General features: G+C 45.5%; 1 long non-coding RNA gene across 1 annotated transcript; it reads left to right on the top strand.

Annotated features, from left to right (window-relative positions):
* The first annotated feature begins 845 nt into the window (after positions 1-845).
* LOC123057680 (uncharacterized) lies at positions 846-5,410 on the top strand. Its single transcript, XR_006426913.1, has 3 exons — positions 846-2,319; positions 2,563-2,679; positions 2,772-5,410. It is a non-coding gene; the product is annotated as an uncharacterized lncRNA (long non-coding RNA).
* Positions 5,411-12,864: the final 7,454 nt, after the last annotated feature.

The following is a 12,864-nucleotide window of genomic DNA, read 5'->3' as shown; positions in this document are numbered from 1 at the left end:
CCTCACGCCGCCCATCTAGGGAGATGGGGACCGCGGGCGACGAGGCCCACGTGCCGTCGTCTCGTCTTGTGCCGCGCCCGGATCCTCGCCGTCCACTTCACCGGCGTCGTCGCCGTCGTCCTCGCGTGCACACGGCAGGAGGAGCGCGGGAGACGTGTAGCCGCTGCTGTGAACGCCACCGTCGTCCTCGCGTGCACACGGCAGGAGGAGCACGGGAGACGTGGAGCCGCCGCTGGGGCTGCCGCCGTCGTCCTCGCCTGCACATGGCAGGAGGAGCGCGTGAGACGTGAGCCGCTGCTGGGAATGCCGGATGCGATTATCTGCAGGTTCATTTCTATCTCTTTTTCTCTCACGTTCCTCTTCTTTGATCCCCTCTTGCTGCAGCTCCTAACTGCATTGTTAGGAATAATCTTGTAATCGATGCGTTTCGGTTGTATGCGTGTGCGCGCGTGTGTGTTTAGGTCGAGCCGGTGTGTCTCGTGGCTCACGATCGTATGGCAATCGAGGGTTGTTACAGGAGGCTCTAGTGATCGCATGATGAAGACCGGATCGTCAGGAGGACCGTGCGTGCACAAGGTGCCCGGGTTGAGCGAGCAGTCCGTGATCGCTACGTCTGGCCGGCTACAAAGCTGGGCCACATCCAAGTTGTTAGCTACGTGCATGCATCGGATGGATATGGGTGCATGTGGTTGAGATATTGAGGTGGGCGTCCGTGTGTGTGCATGAATAGAGTTTGTTGACTCCAGGTAATTAGCTATGTGTGCGTTCAGGGTGCGGGGTGGCCGATGAGTCTGGCTATTTAAGCCATGTAATCCAGTCCATTGTAGTGCAGGGTATGTGCCCGGTTAAGAGAAAAAGAAAGGCCGTGCGTGCGGCCGTTGCGCCGTTCGTGCGGCATATGGCGTTCGTCGCCTGAAAAACTCTAGTGTGTTGTACTTCTTCTTCTACCTCCGTTCGAGAGAGAGAGGGAGAGAGAGAGGTTCGTCCGGCGTTCGTGTCGCCGGAAGGCTGCTCGGCGTATGTCGTCGGAGGGTTTGTCCCAACATGCGTTCCCCTCTCCTCTAGATCGGTAACCCCTATCGGCCTCATGTACCTAGCACGAGATGAAAGAGGGATTTAGAGAAGGGAGGAAGCAGGAGAAGAAGAGGAAGCCAACCAGGTCCGGTTTTGATCTGGTGGACAGGGTCAGTTGCTCCTCTGGTGGACAGGGTCAATTGCTCCGATTTGGACTAGCAGCAGCAGCTGCTGCTGCAGGTGGACGAGGCATGAGCCCTCATGGCTCCTCCCTCCTCCTACCCCTGATGTGGTGAGCTCCACCCCTTCAGGATTTATCTTTTTTCTCATCGTGTGGTATTCTTTATTTTTGCAAGGAAGTGCTCCAATGGAATCACATCTCAAATTGGAGGTGTGCAACCATCTACTGTTGTTGATTTTATAGTGTAATTTGGCCCAAACAGTCATGAAGGTTTAGTTCATAATGACCTTCTACTTCCATGTTTCTGATTTATTGATTTTGTTCATACGTTAATCATATTACAGTTGGTTTCTACACTCTTAAATGGGTTTTAGGACTTGCTCATATATTTATGTCTAGCTAGGTTCCTGCAAATTGGGTTTAATAGATGTCTAGATCTAGCTAGGCTCCAATAGAGTAGATTCTTTTGCTGTCCTTTTAGGTTTGTTGGCTACCTTGGCTGTTTTTGCATGGAAGTCTATTTGTTCCTATCCAATAGATGTTCATATCTAGCTAGATTTCAAGGATGTTTTGTTGTCTTTCTTAATTTGTTTGGTACCTTATTTTTCTTTGGCGTTGATGGGGGCGGATTTATCATATAGTTCTTTTGCTATTTGCAGAGAAATCTTTTGTTCCTTTTCTTGATATATATAGATAAACCAAAACTGCTCCTTTTAGGCTATCTAAGGGTCTGAAGTGACTAACATTGTAATTAGCGTATGTAAGTATTTATGCTACAATGCTCCCATTTTTTTCCAATCATAGCTCTTGCTCCAAGATGCACTTTCAAAGAGGTGGTTGAGGCAGAGGTTGTTCTGCTGTGCCACTGAACGTTGTAGTGTCGGGCTGCAACCGTTTTCTTGTTTTGTATTCTTACTATTCTGCCTCCCCATTTGAAGCTGCTTGAATCTAGGGTGATTCTTCTTTTTGTTTACATCGTAAGCTCTTTTGCCATAAGTTGACTATGGTTTTTATGTATGTGTAAATGTAGGTTAACCACATCTGCTAGGATGGCTTTATTTTTCTTTTCTGGTGGGGAATGCAAGGATCGGGTGGTCATCTCTCTCATAACTCATAAGCACAATGTAGGGCATCAACTAAAAGAACATCATACCGTACTCATTTATTTACATGTTTAGAGTTTTCATCCACTCCAAAATAATAGTTCAGCCTGACCTTTTTTATATTTCCATCAATCGAGTGGCTCACCAGAGGGTTTTATTGCTTTTGGCGTAGTCAGCTAATTATTTAGATAGTTGCATACCCTTTCATGGCTTTCAAATATCATGTACTCATTGACTTTTTCACTTTGTGTTGCCTGCTCACAGATGTCACTGGAAACATCACGGTTATTTCTAATGCACCATTTTCCTGGCTTTCATGGGGTTTGATGTAAATCGGTTAATGGCTATGTGACAATATATGTCTGCCGAATGTGTTATTTGGTATGTCAACAAACTCTCCAGAACTCGGTTTCACTTCTGTATTTCTTTTGCATCTGCATATTTGATTTCAACCTTGCATGTTCATTGTGCAGCTCGGGAAAGCTTCTTACATCATAAACTATTCAAACTGATGTTATGCCTCCTGAAGCACCTTACATTGTTAAATTTACATAAGAGATTCTGGTTAGGTAACATGGACATACTAATTGGATTTTCCAAGCATCATTTGCATTGTTGTTTCGTTATTTTGAATGGCAGACATTTGCTTAAATTTATGATGTTACCTCTAATCCTTATTGTTATAGTTAATATGTTTCTATTTTTGGACTGATTGATCTCGATTGAGGAAACACAAGGTAAAGAGCAGCTAAGTCCTAAATGGTAGATAGGGTGCGATTTATCTCTGTTAGTTTTTCAATCAACAACTTAAACCAACATTCGATATTAGTCAATCTGAGTGCAGGCTGAATGTGGAAGTTGATGAACATGGTCATTCTTGTTGTTCAAAGTACATAAGCGATCACCATTGAGGTCAACCTATAATCATGTCTGTAATGCAAGTGCTTGCGTAATTAGACAGTACACATGGGAAAATAATTCACCCATACATGTATTCCATTTATATTAGATAGTAGATATGAATATTGCTTCTTTATAGTCAAGTGTCAGTATTTGATTATCCGGGTATTAATAGGAATTCTAGCCACAAGATTTTCTTCACCAAGATGTATATAGACACAACTTTCTAGAAAGCTAAAATAAGTAGTATGTTCAGGAAGCTAGCTTACAAGAATTTCGTTTTTGGTTTTATGCCAATCTCGGTTGGTGAATTTTTTTAAGGCGCGTTCTTATAATTTTTACGGTCTTTGTAAGCTTGGATGGTCTGTTAATTTACTTCCTTCATCCTCCCTCCTGGTGCTAACACTTAAGTAATACTGTTTGTATTGTTCAGCAAATTCAGTGGTGTACTATTTAGTAACGATAGGATCGGTCATTTATGATGATGTGCAATGGTTGATAATGATAGTAGAATAGTAAAAAAACAGTTATGTTAAAGGTCCGAGCTTAAACTTGGTTATAATAGGATCATGGAAAACAGTTAAATCTTATTTTTTTTAAATTAAATCTGAGCATTTTGCTTGATTATCCAAATCCAGAGCTTTTATCGGCTCTTTAGCAATCTGTTGGGAACAACTTTCTTTGTAACATCCAGTCATGTTTCGTTTTCTATTCATACATATACTTCATACGAAGCTGCACGTGTGCTATAGCATTTCGTATATCTGCTAATTTATAGCTTGTATTTTCTTTAGTACTAGAAAAGATAAACCTGAGACATTATTCTTATGTTTGTCCACATCACAACTTTGCATTCAACTACTTCGCTTAAACTGATCAAGATACAAGTTTGCTTTTAAGAGCCTGAAGTGTTGAATCTTTAATCTTAGTAGACCCATATAAATGATTATGTTTGTTTTTGTTTTCAAAAGGCAGATCTTTGGTACTGGAAATGTGGTTCAGGACCTTAAAAATGTTGATATGCTGAAGCAAAATAAAATTTTCATTGATGTACTGATGGTGGTGATAGCATATTAGAATTACAGGAAATGCCCTGTTGTGACTGACTATCATGTGTAGTGTTCTTTAGATGTGCACTATATCAGTATCGAGGTTCATAAGATGAAAGTCAGTGTTGATGCACCACCATATCTCCTTTTGTTCTCTTTCTCTTGACATGTTTCTATTCCACACGAATACACAAGGGAGTCGTCTTATCTGCTATCTCATCTCAAAGATTGCTCAAGTGTAGAGTGGATGGGAAAGATATTTGCTGGGTAGCTTTGTTCCTCGAAGGATTATTTGCCCATTAGTGTACTTTTGTATTGTTTAGTTTTCTTGGAACACATTGTGTGAGACTTTGTTCAGTCAGCCAGCTATTAGCAAAGCAAGCCTTTGTGCCCATGACATTTTTCTTCCAGAAGATATGCAACTGGTTCTTGCCCTGCATCGGACAGTCTCCTGTTAAGACAGAATAAGAATAACACCACATACTTCCTATTTTTCTATGAATTTAGTACAATTATCAATGTGTGACCAGCTTCTGATTGTGCACTATCTGATGTAATGTGTGACCAATTGGTTAGGTTATAGTAAAATGTTGGCAATTACATCTCTGCATATTTAACATTCATATAAATGTATTTCAATTTCTTCTCAAGAGAATTGTTAATTCCATCTTATCCATATTGTTTTGAATCAGAATGATCGAATCACTTGACGATGGTTTACAGGACGCTTATATATCTCCTGGAGAGACACGACGATCCAGAGGAGGCGTCGGTTCCAGAGAGATGCGTCGGTTGCCGGGACACAGGCGTCCGCGGATGCAACCGCTTGGCCGTTGGGCAAGGGGAGATTTCCCTTTTACAAAATTAATCTCAACACTCCCCCTAATCTACGCTTGACCATGTAGATCGTCTTCACGATTGTCCGGGAAGCTCTATCATCTCAAAATATTCTCCTTCAAAAGTTCTTCATAAAATCTTTGATGAGATCCTGAAACATATACTCACAAAGAAAATAGCATAATGTGATGTCATTAAAATGAGGATATCTCAAGAAGAGACTCCCCCTGACACCTGCAAGTCCCTAAGTCTTCGCATACCAATTCCATGAACACATTTCTGGAATGTAGAATGTGGTAGAGACTTGGTAAATAAATCAGCAAGGTTGTCGCATGATTTGACTTGCAGAATGCTTATTTCCCCGCTTTTCTAAAGATTATGGGAAAAAACATTTAGGAGAAATATGCTTGGTGATATTACTCTTGATATATCCTGTTTACATCTGCGCAACATAGGCCGCATTATCTTCATAGATAATGGTAGGTGATTTTATCGAACCCATTCCACATGATTGTTGTATGTGGTTTATCATTCTGCGAAGCCATACACATTCGCATGTTGCTTCAAATAATGAAATTATTTCAGAATGATTGGTAGATGTTGCCACCAGAGTCTGTTTCGAAAACTTCCATGATATAGCAGTGCCACCATGTAGGAACACGAAACCGGTCTGAGATCTGGCATTATGGGGATCAGACAAATAGCCGGCATCTGCATATCCAATCACATCAGAGTCCTGATTTTTCTGGAACTGGAAAAATAGGCCAAGATCCTTTGTGCCTTAGAGATATCGAAAGATATTCTTCACTCCAGACCAATGACGTTTGGTGGGAGCCGCGCTATGTCTAGCAAGTAGATTCACTGCAAATGCAATATCAGGTCTTGTGCAATTTGCAAGATACATAAGCACTCCAACAGCACTAAGGTATGGAACTTCATGTCCCAACACCTCTTCTCCATCATCCCTTGGTCTGAACGGATCTTTCTCTACGTCTAGAGATCGAACCACCATAGGTGTTTTAGATGGATAGGATTTGTCCATATTGAATTTCTTCAATATTTTCTGGATATAGGCAGATTGGTGTACCATGATTCCTGAGGGAAGATGCTCAAGTTGAATACCTAAGCAAAATTTGGTTTTACCCAAATCCTTCATCTCAAATTCCATCTTTAGGTGATTGCGTGCTTCATCAATGTCTGGTGTGCTGCCGATGATGTTGAGATCATCAACATACACAGAAATGATGCAAAATCCTATAGAGGACTTCTTGATGAAAACACATGGGCAATCAGCACTATTGGAGTATCCTTTTTGAAGAAGGAACTCACTGAGTCGGTTGTACCACATCCGTCCCGACTGCCTTAAGCCATATAATGACTTATTCAGCTTTACACAATACATGTTGCGTTTTGCATTTTTATTCGGGACAGAGATTCCATCAGGAACCTTCATATATATGTCCGAATCTAGTGACCCGTAAAGGTATGCGGTCACGACGTCCATCAACTTCATAGATAGACGATTTTGCACTGCCAAGGATATAAGATATCGGAAAGTGGTTGCACTCATTATTGGAGAATATGTTTCAGTGAAATCAATGCCGGGTTTCTGCGTGAAACCTTGTGCTACGAGCCTTGCTTTATATCTCACCACCTCATTGTTCTCATTCCGTTTACGGAGAAAAACCCATTTGAATCCCACAGGGAAAACACTGGGAGGTGTAGGTATTGCTTCAGTGAATACCTTTCTTTTGTTAAGCGAGGCAATTTCTGCTTGGATTGCATCCTTCCATTTAGGCCAGTCGGAGCGCTTTTGGCACTCAACGATAGACCTTGGATCATGATCAGTGAGAAGGGTATCTGCAATCTTTTCAGCAAAATATATGTCGATAGTCGTAGTCTTACGGTCAAATAATTCTCCAGAATCAACATAGTTGATGGAAATTTCCTGCACCCCTAGTGACTCTTCGTGATTTTCCAATACGATCGAGTCTGGGTGTTCCGATGTCCCAGTCAGTTTGTGCATACGGGAACTGGGTTGTGGAGGTTGCCCTTCCACTGGGTGTATACTACCCATCAGGTGTTTGTCAACGTTGAGTTGACCTGCATTTACTGACTCCGAGGTTTTTTCCCTCGATTTCCTTTGTTGCTTGCTAGAAGCACGCTCTGGGTCAGAGGCCGTACTACTCCCCCTCTTTTTAGGAATAGGGAGTTGAGTGGTTTTTATTGGTACCTCCACTCTTTCTGGCGCGTTTCTGGCCGGGTTTAAGGATTTTGTAACACCTTTCAAATCAGTAAATGAATCTGGCAGATTATTTGCAAGATGTTGCAAATTAATGATCTTCCGAACTTGAAGTTCGGTCTCTTGGGTACGTGGATCAGAGGATGAAATGGCATGAGCATTCCAATCAATTTCCGGGCATTCTTTCTGGTACTTGAAATCTCCCCCTAATGCCGGAAAATGTTCCTCATTAAATATGCAATCAGCGTGACAGGCTGTGAACAGATCCCCAGTAAGAGGTTCCAGGTACTTGATAATCGACGGAGATTTGTACCCCACATAGATCCCCAACTTCCTGTGTGGGTCCATAGGTGTCCGCTGTGGTGGTGAGATCGGGATGTATGCAGCACATCCGAACTTACGTAGATGGGAAATGCTTGGAGGATTTCCACGTACCAAATCCAGAGGGGAAGAACTGCGATATGTAGTTGGCCTCAATTGTATCAAGTCAGCAGCGTGTAAAACAGCGTGACCCTAACAAGAGGTTGGCAAGTTGCAATTCGTCAACAAAGGTGTTGCAATGAGTTTGATCCTCTTAATCAATGCTTCAGCCAAACCATTTTGTGTATGGACATATGGAACAGAGTGCTGAACTTCAATCCCCAAAGCCATGCAATAATCATTAAAAGCACGTGAGGAGAATTCTGCAGCATTGTCCATCCGAATTGATTTAATTCGACTTTCAGGATAATGGGCTTGCAACTTAATGACTTGCCTCATTATCTTGGCAAATGCATGGTTTCGTGTGGATAGAAGACACATATGTGACCATCGTGTAGATGTGTCAATCAGAACCATGAAATACCGGAAAGGTCCAGATAATGGCTGAATGGGACCACAAATATCTCCTTGAATACGTTCAAGGAATTGAAGTGGTTCAGCTTGTATTTTGAGGTGCGAGGGCCTCAAAATTAGCTTTCCCGTGGCACAAGATGTGCACACAAAATCAGAAGATTGAGGAAATTTTGACTCAAGCAAATTATGACCAATGGAATTGCTAGTAATTTTTCTCATCATCCCTATTCCAGGATGGCCTAGGCGATCATGCCAGGTTTGGAATGCGTTAACATTCTGAAAAATTACTTTGTATGCAACATGTTCCACGGGTTTGATGTACGTATAGTACAAACCAGACGATAGAGAAGGAATTTTATCATGTACCTTTTTGCCATATCCGTCATCATTAGTAAAGAGTAGATACTCCTCTTTGTTGTCTTCATGGGTTTCAATATGAAAACCATTTTTACGGATATCTCGATAACTGATCAGGGTACGTGCAGAATCGGGATACAGTAAACAATCATAGTATCGCGTCCAGCGATAGTTAGAATATCTCCATTTGTCTTTTTCAGAGTTTGGAAATATTTCCCTCAGTATGGAGTTTGTGGCACCACTGTCCACAAGGCATAATTCCTCTTCCATCGGATTGTCCCCGTAGAAAACGGCGGCGAGTGCTTCCTCTCTTCTCCTTTCTCTGTTGCCTTTTTGCTCTCGCTGGTTGTTCTACGTGTTGATAACGTGTTTTGAATCAGAATGATCGAATCAATTGACGATGGTTTACAGGACGCTTATATATCTCCTGGAGAGACACGACGATCCAGAGGAGGCGTCGGTTCCAGAGAGATGCGTCGGTTGCCGGGACACATGCGTCCGCGGATGCAACCACTTGGCCGTTGGGCAAGGGGAGATTTCCCTTTTATAGAATTAATCTCAACACATATAACTATTTTGTTTGTTGCCGCTTATTCCTCATGCGGATGATTCCGAACGATTCTGGCCAATCTGTGCTCTGGCTCTCCTTACAGCGGCCATGACGGTCTGTTGGGTGAGCTTCTTCTCCATTATTCATGTTCTTTAACCATTCTGCTGAAGTGGTGATGAAGCTATGTACCTAGGGTAGGGTCATGGACCTGTCCTAACTGCCCTACCCAAGGACATCTCTAGAAGAAATCACCTTTCAATCGACTTGGAGGTGTTCCACTCGACAGACTCGAAGACACTCGACCAAGAAGCAATCATTCGACCAAGATCCAACCACTCGACGGCCAGGAGACCTAAAGTCACTCCGCACGCTAACGGTCGGTCATTAAGTAGCTTTTATGGTCATCATAGCACTTTATTACTAGCGTTACCAGTAACGCCCTGCCTTAATGTACATTGAACCCTTTGTAACGTGGGCTGGCCGAGGTCCTGGCGCACTCTATATAAGCCACCCCCCTCCTCCGAGACAAGGGTTCGCACCTCTGTAATTCATACTCGCATAATCCAGTCGACCGCCTCCGGGCTCCGAGACGTAGGGCTATTACTTCCTCCGAGAAGGGACTAAACTCGTAAACCTTGCGTGCTTACAACTTCTCCATAGCTAAGATCTTGCCTCTCCATACTTACCCCCCTACACTACTGTCAGACTTAGAACCACGACAGTTGGCGCCCACCGTGGGGCAGGTGTTTTAGCGTTTTGTTGGAGGAGTTGCGATCTTTTCCGACCCGAATCATCATGGTTTTAGGCGGAGTTTTGGTGGAGGGCCGTGAGATCCGTCTCGGCGCGCTCACGTTCATCGCCGACGACTCCGTGTGGCTTCAGGAGGCTCCACTCGACGTGGACGCACTCCTTGTCCATGGGGCAACGCACTTTAGCGTGTGCATCCGCGGCATTCTCCTGCGGCAACCGTCGACCCCCTATCGGTCGGCTCCTGTGTTGTCCTCCCTCCCTGTTTCCCGCCGGCGCAAGCGCTCCGGTCGGTCGAGACTTCAGCGGTGGGTGAGACACGCGGTGGCACGCCAGTCGGCCACCCCTCAAGTCGCGGCGATCGAGCCCGACGAATCCCTCTACGGCATGTTCGACCTGTCGACTGGCTCCGCAGAGACCGCATCCGAGTGCGACATCAGAGATCCGGCGGCGGAGGTTCTGATGGTCAATGGACCGCCCAGTCCTCCCGGTTTTACCTGCACCGATGGAGGCGTGGGTGGAGGCGACCCGTCGCGTCCCCATGAGGAGTATCTTCCCGAGCCTCTCACGTCGCTGCAGAGAGAAGAACTTCGCCGCCGGAAATGGATGCACTGCATACTCCTATCGTTGGAGAAACCCCCGAGGCTCGTGCCTTGGAAGACGCGCGCCTGGCAAACTTGGCCGAGCGCACTCGACTGGAGAATCTCCAGCGAGCACTCGACGAGCGTGCGCGACAACGGGTTCCCGAATCCAGTCGATGCCAGCTCTTCCCGCCCCCGCAGGTATATCGAACTCCGATTCAGAATTTAGCAGCTGCAGCCCGCATAGCGGAGTCGATTCAGCCTTCCCAGTCGGAGGCTGACAGAGGCTTGTTGCAGATCAGAGCGTTACTCCGGGTAGCAGAAGACCAGAATTCCGCTGTTTCTCAGTCGCGGAACAGGATTCATAGCAGATCCGTTGCTGCAGACACAGTCCAGTCGGCCCATAGCCCGAGATCGCCCCCGAGGCGTGAGGGACGTGGAGACCGACGTAATCCATACGGGAACCTTGAGCAGTATGATCACCAATTGGATCGTGATGATCGACGTCGAGTGCCCACCCCTCCCGCGAGGAGCGGGTCATATGCGCCTCGACGGCAAGATGACAGGCGCCCTCATAGTGTTGGGCCAAGGATTCCAGTCGACCCCAGGGAACCAGGCTTTGATGCGAGATCCATTCTCGTTCAAGGTTTGGTCGATAGGAACAGAGCTCACCGAGAAGGTCATGACAGAGATGCACCTACCAGCGGCAGAGTACACGTTTCGGGGCCAGAGTGCTTTAGCAGAGCTATCAGGGCCGCTGTGATTCCTCCCAACTTCAGGTTGGGGACTGGAGTCAGTAAGTTCACTAGTGAGTCCAAACCCGATACTTGGCTTGAAGACTATCGAGTGGCCGTCCAGATTGGCGGCGGCAATGATGAAGTGGCCATGAAGCATCTGCCTCTCATGTTGGAGGGCTCGGCCAGAGCGTGGCTGAATCAGTTAGCACCCATCAGCATTTACACTTGGGAAGACCTCGCCCGAGTGTTTTTCACCACATTTGAGGGAACATGCAAACGACCGGCAGGGCTGACGGAACTGCGGTCTTGCGTGCAGAAGCTGAATGAAACTTTGAGGGACTACATCCAGAGGTGGATCACGTTGCATCACACAGTTGAGAATGTGCCCAACCACCAAGCAGTTTGTGCCTTCAAAGAAGACGTTAAGTACAGAGAACTGAATCTGAAGTTCGGTCGAACCGGAGATATGTCTCTAAATCGGATGATGGACATTGCCACCAAGTACGCTAATGGTGAAGATGAGGATTGACTCAGGCGTGGCAAGCTCAAGCCAGTCGCTCAAGAAGCCGGAGGAAATTCCAATCGGAAACAGAAGCGGAAAGCCGAGCCAGCTGCTCCTGGGGAGGCCTTGGCTGTGACCCAAGGAAAATTTAAGGGGAAACCCAAAGGACCTTGGAACCCCAAGAAAGTTAAACACCAAGACGGAAATGATGTGTTGGATTTGCCGTGTCACATCCATACAAAGAAAGATGAAGAGGGTAATTTCATTTACCCGAAACATACCACTCGACAGTGTCGACTCCTGATCCAGCAGTTCTAGGGCAAGCAGCCCAAAGATAAGGAAAAGGAGTCGGACAAAGTTGAGGACAAGGAGGATAGTGATGATGGATACCCCCAGGTCAATTGCACCCTGATGATTTTGCTGATGTGGAAAGCAAAAGTCGACTGAAAGTTATCAACCGAGAGGTGAATATGGTTGCTCCGGTGACACCCAATTATCTGAAGTGGTCTCAGACTACCATAACATTCGACCGGTCCGATCACCCAACGCACATCGCCACCCCTGGGAGGCAAGCTTTGGTGGTCGACCCGGTTGTTGAAGGCACTCGACTGACCAAAGTCTTGATGGATGGTGGCAGTGGTTTGAACATATTATATGCTGAGACGTTGAAAGGGATGGGCATTCCGATGTCCAGACTCAGTGCTAGCAACATGAGTTTCCATGGAGTCATTCCTAGGAAGAAGGCTGAATCACTCGGCCAGATTGCTCTTGATGTGGTTTTCGGTGATTCCAAGAATTACCGCAAAGAAGAGTTGACATTTGAAGTTGTAGACTTCCAGAGTGCCTATCACGCTATTTTGGGCAGGCCGGCTTATGCATGCTTCATGGCCCGACCATGTTATGTGTATCTCAAATTGAAGATGCCTGGCCCCAAAGGTGTGATCACCATTACGGGCAATCGGAAGAAAGCGGAAGAATGTTTTCAGAAAGGTTCGAAGATCGCCGACGCTCAGATGGCAGTGGTGGAGTTACAGAAATACCAAAAGATTGCAGACCCGAGTGATTTGTTGCGAGCCAAGAAGCCCACTACAGAATCAGCTTTTCAGTCGACTGGCGATACGAAGACAGCTCACATCCACCCGACCGACCCCAACACCGCTCCAACTCATATCTCGACAACACTCGACTCCAAATAGGAAGAAGCGCTTATCCAGTTCCTCCATGAGAACT

This window comes from Triticum aestivum, chromosome 3A (genome assembly GCF_018294505.1).
Source record: "Triticum aestivum cultivar Chinese Spring chromosome 3A, IWGSC CS RefSeq v2.1, whole genome shotgun sequence".
NCBI lineage: Eukaryota > Viridiplantae > Streptophyta > Magnoliopsida > Poales > Poaceae > Triticum > Triticum aestivum.
Note: the sequence above shows the minus strand (reverse complement) of the source record. Positions and strands in the feature narration are given on the sequence as shown.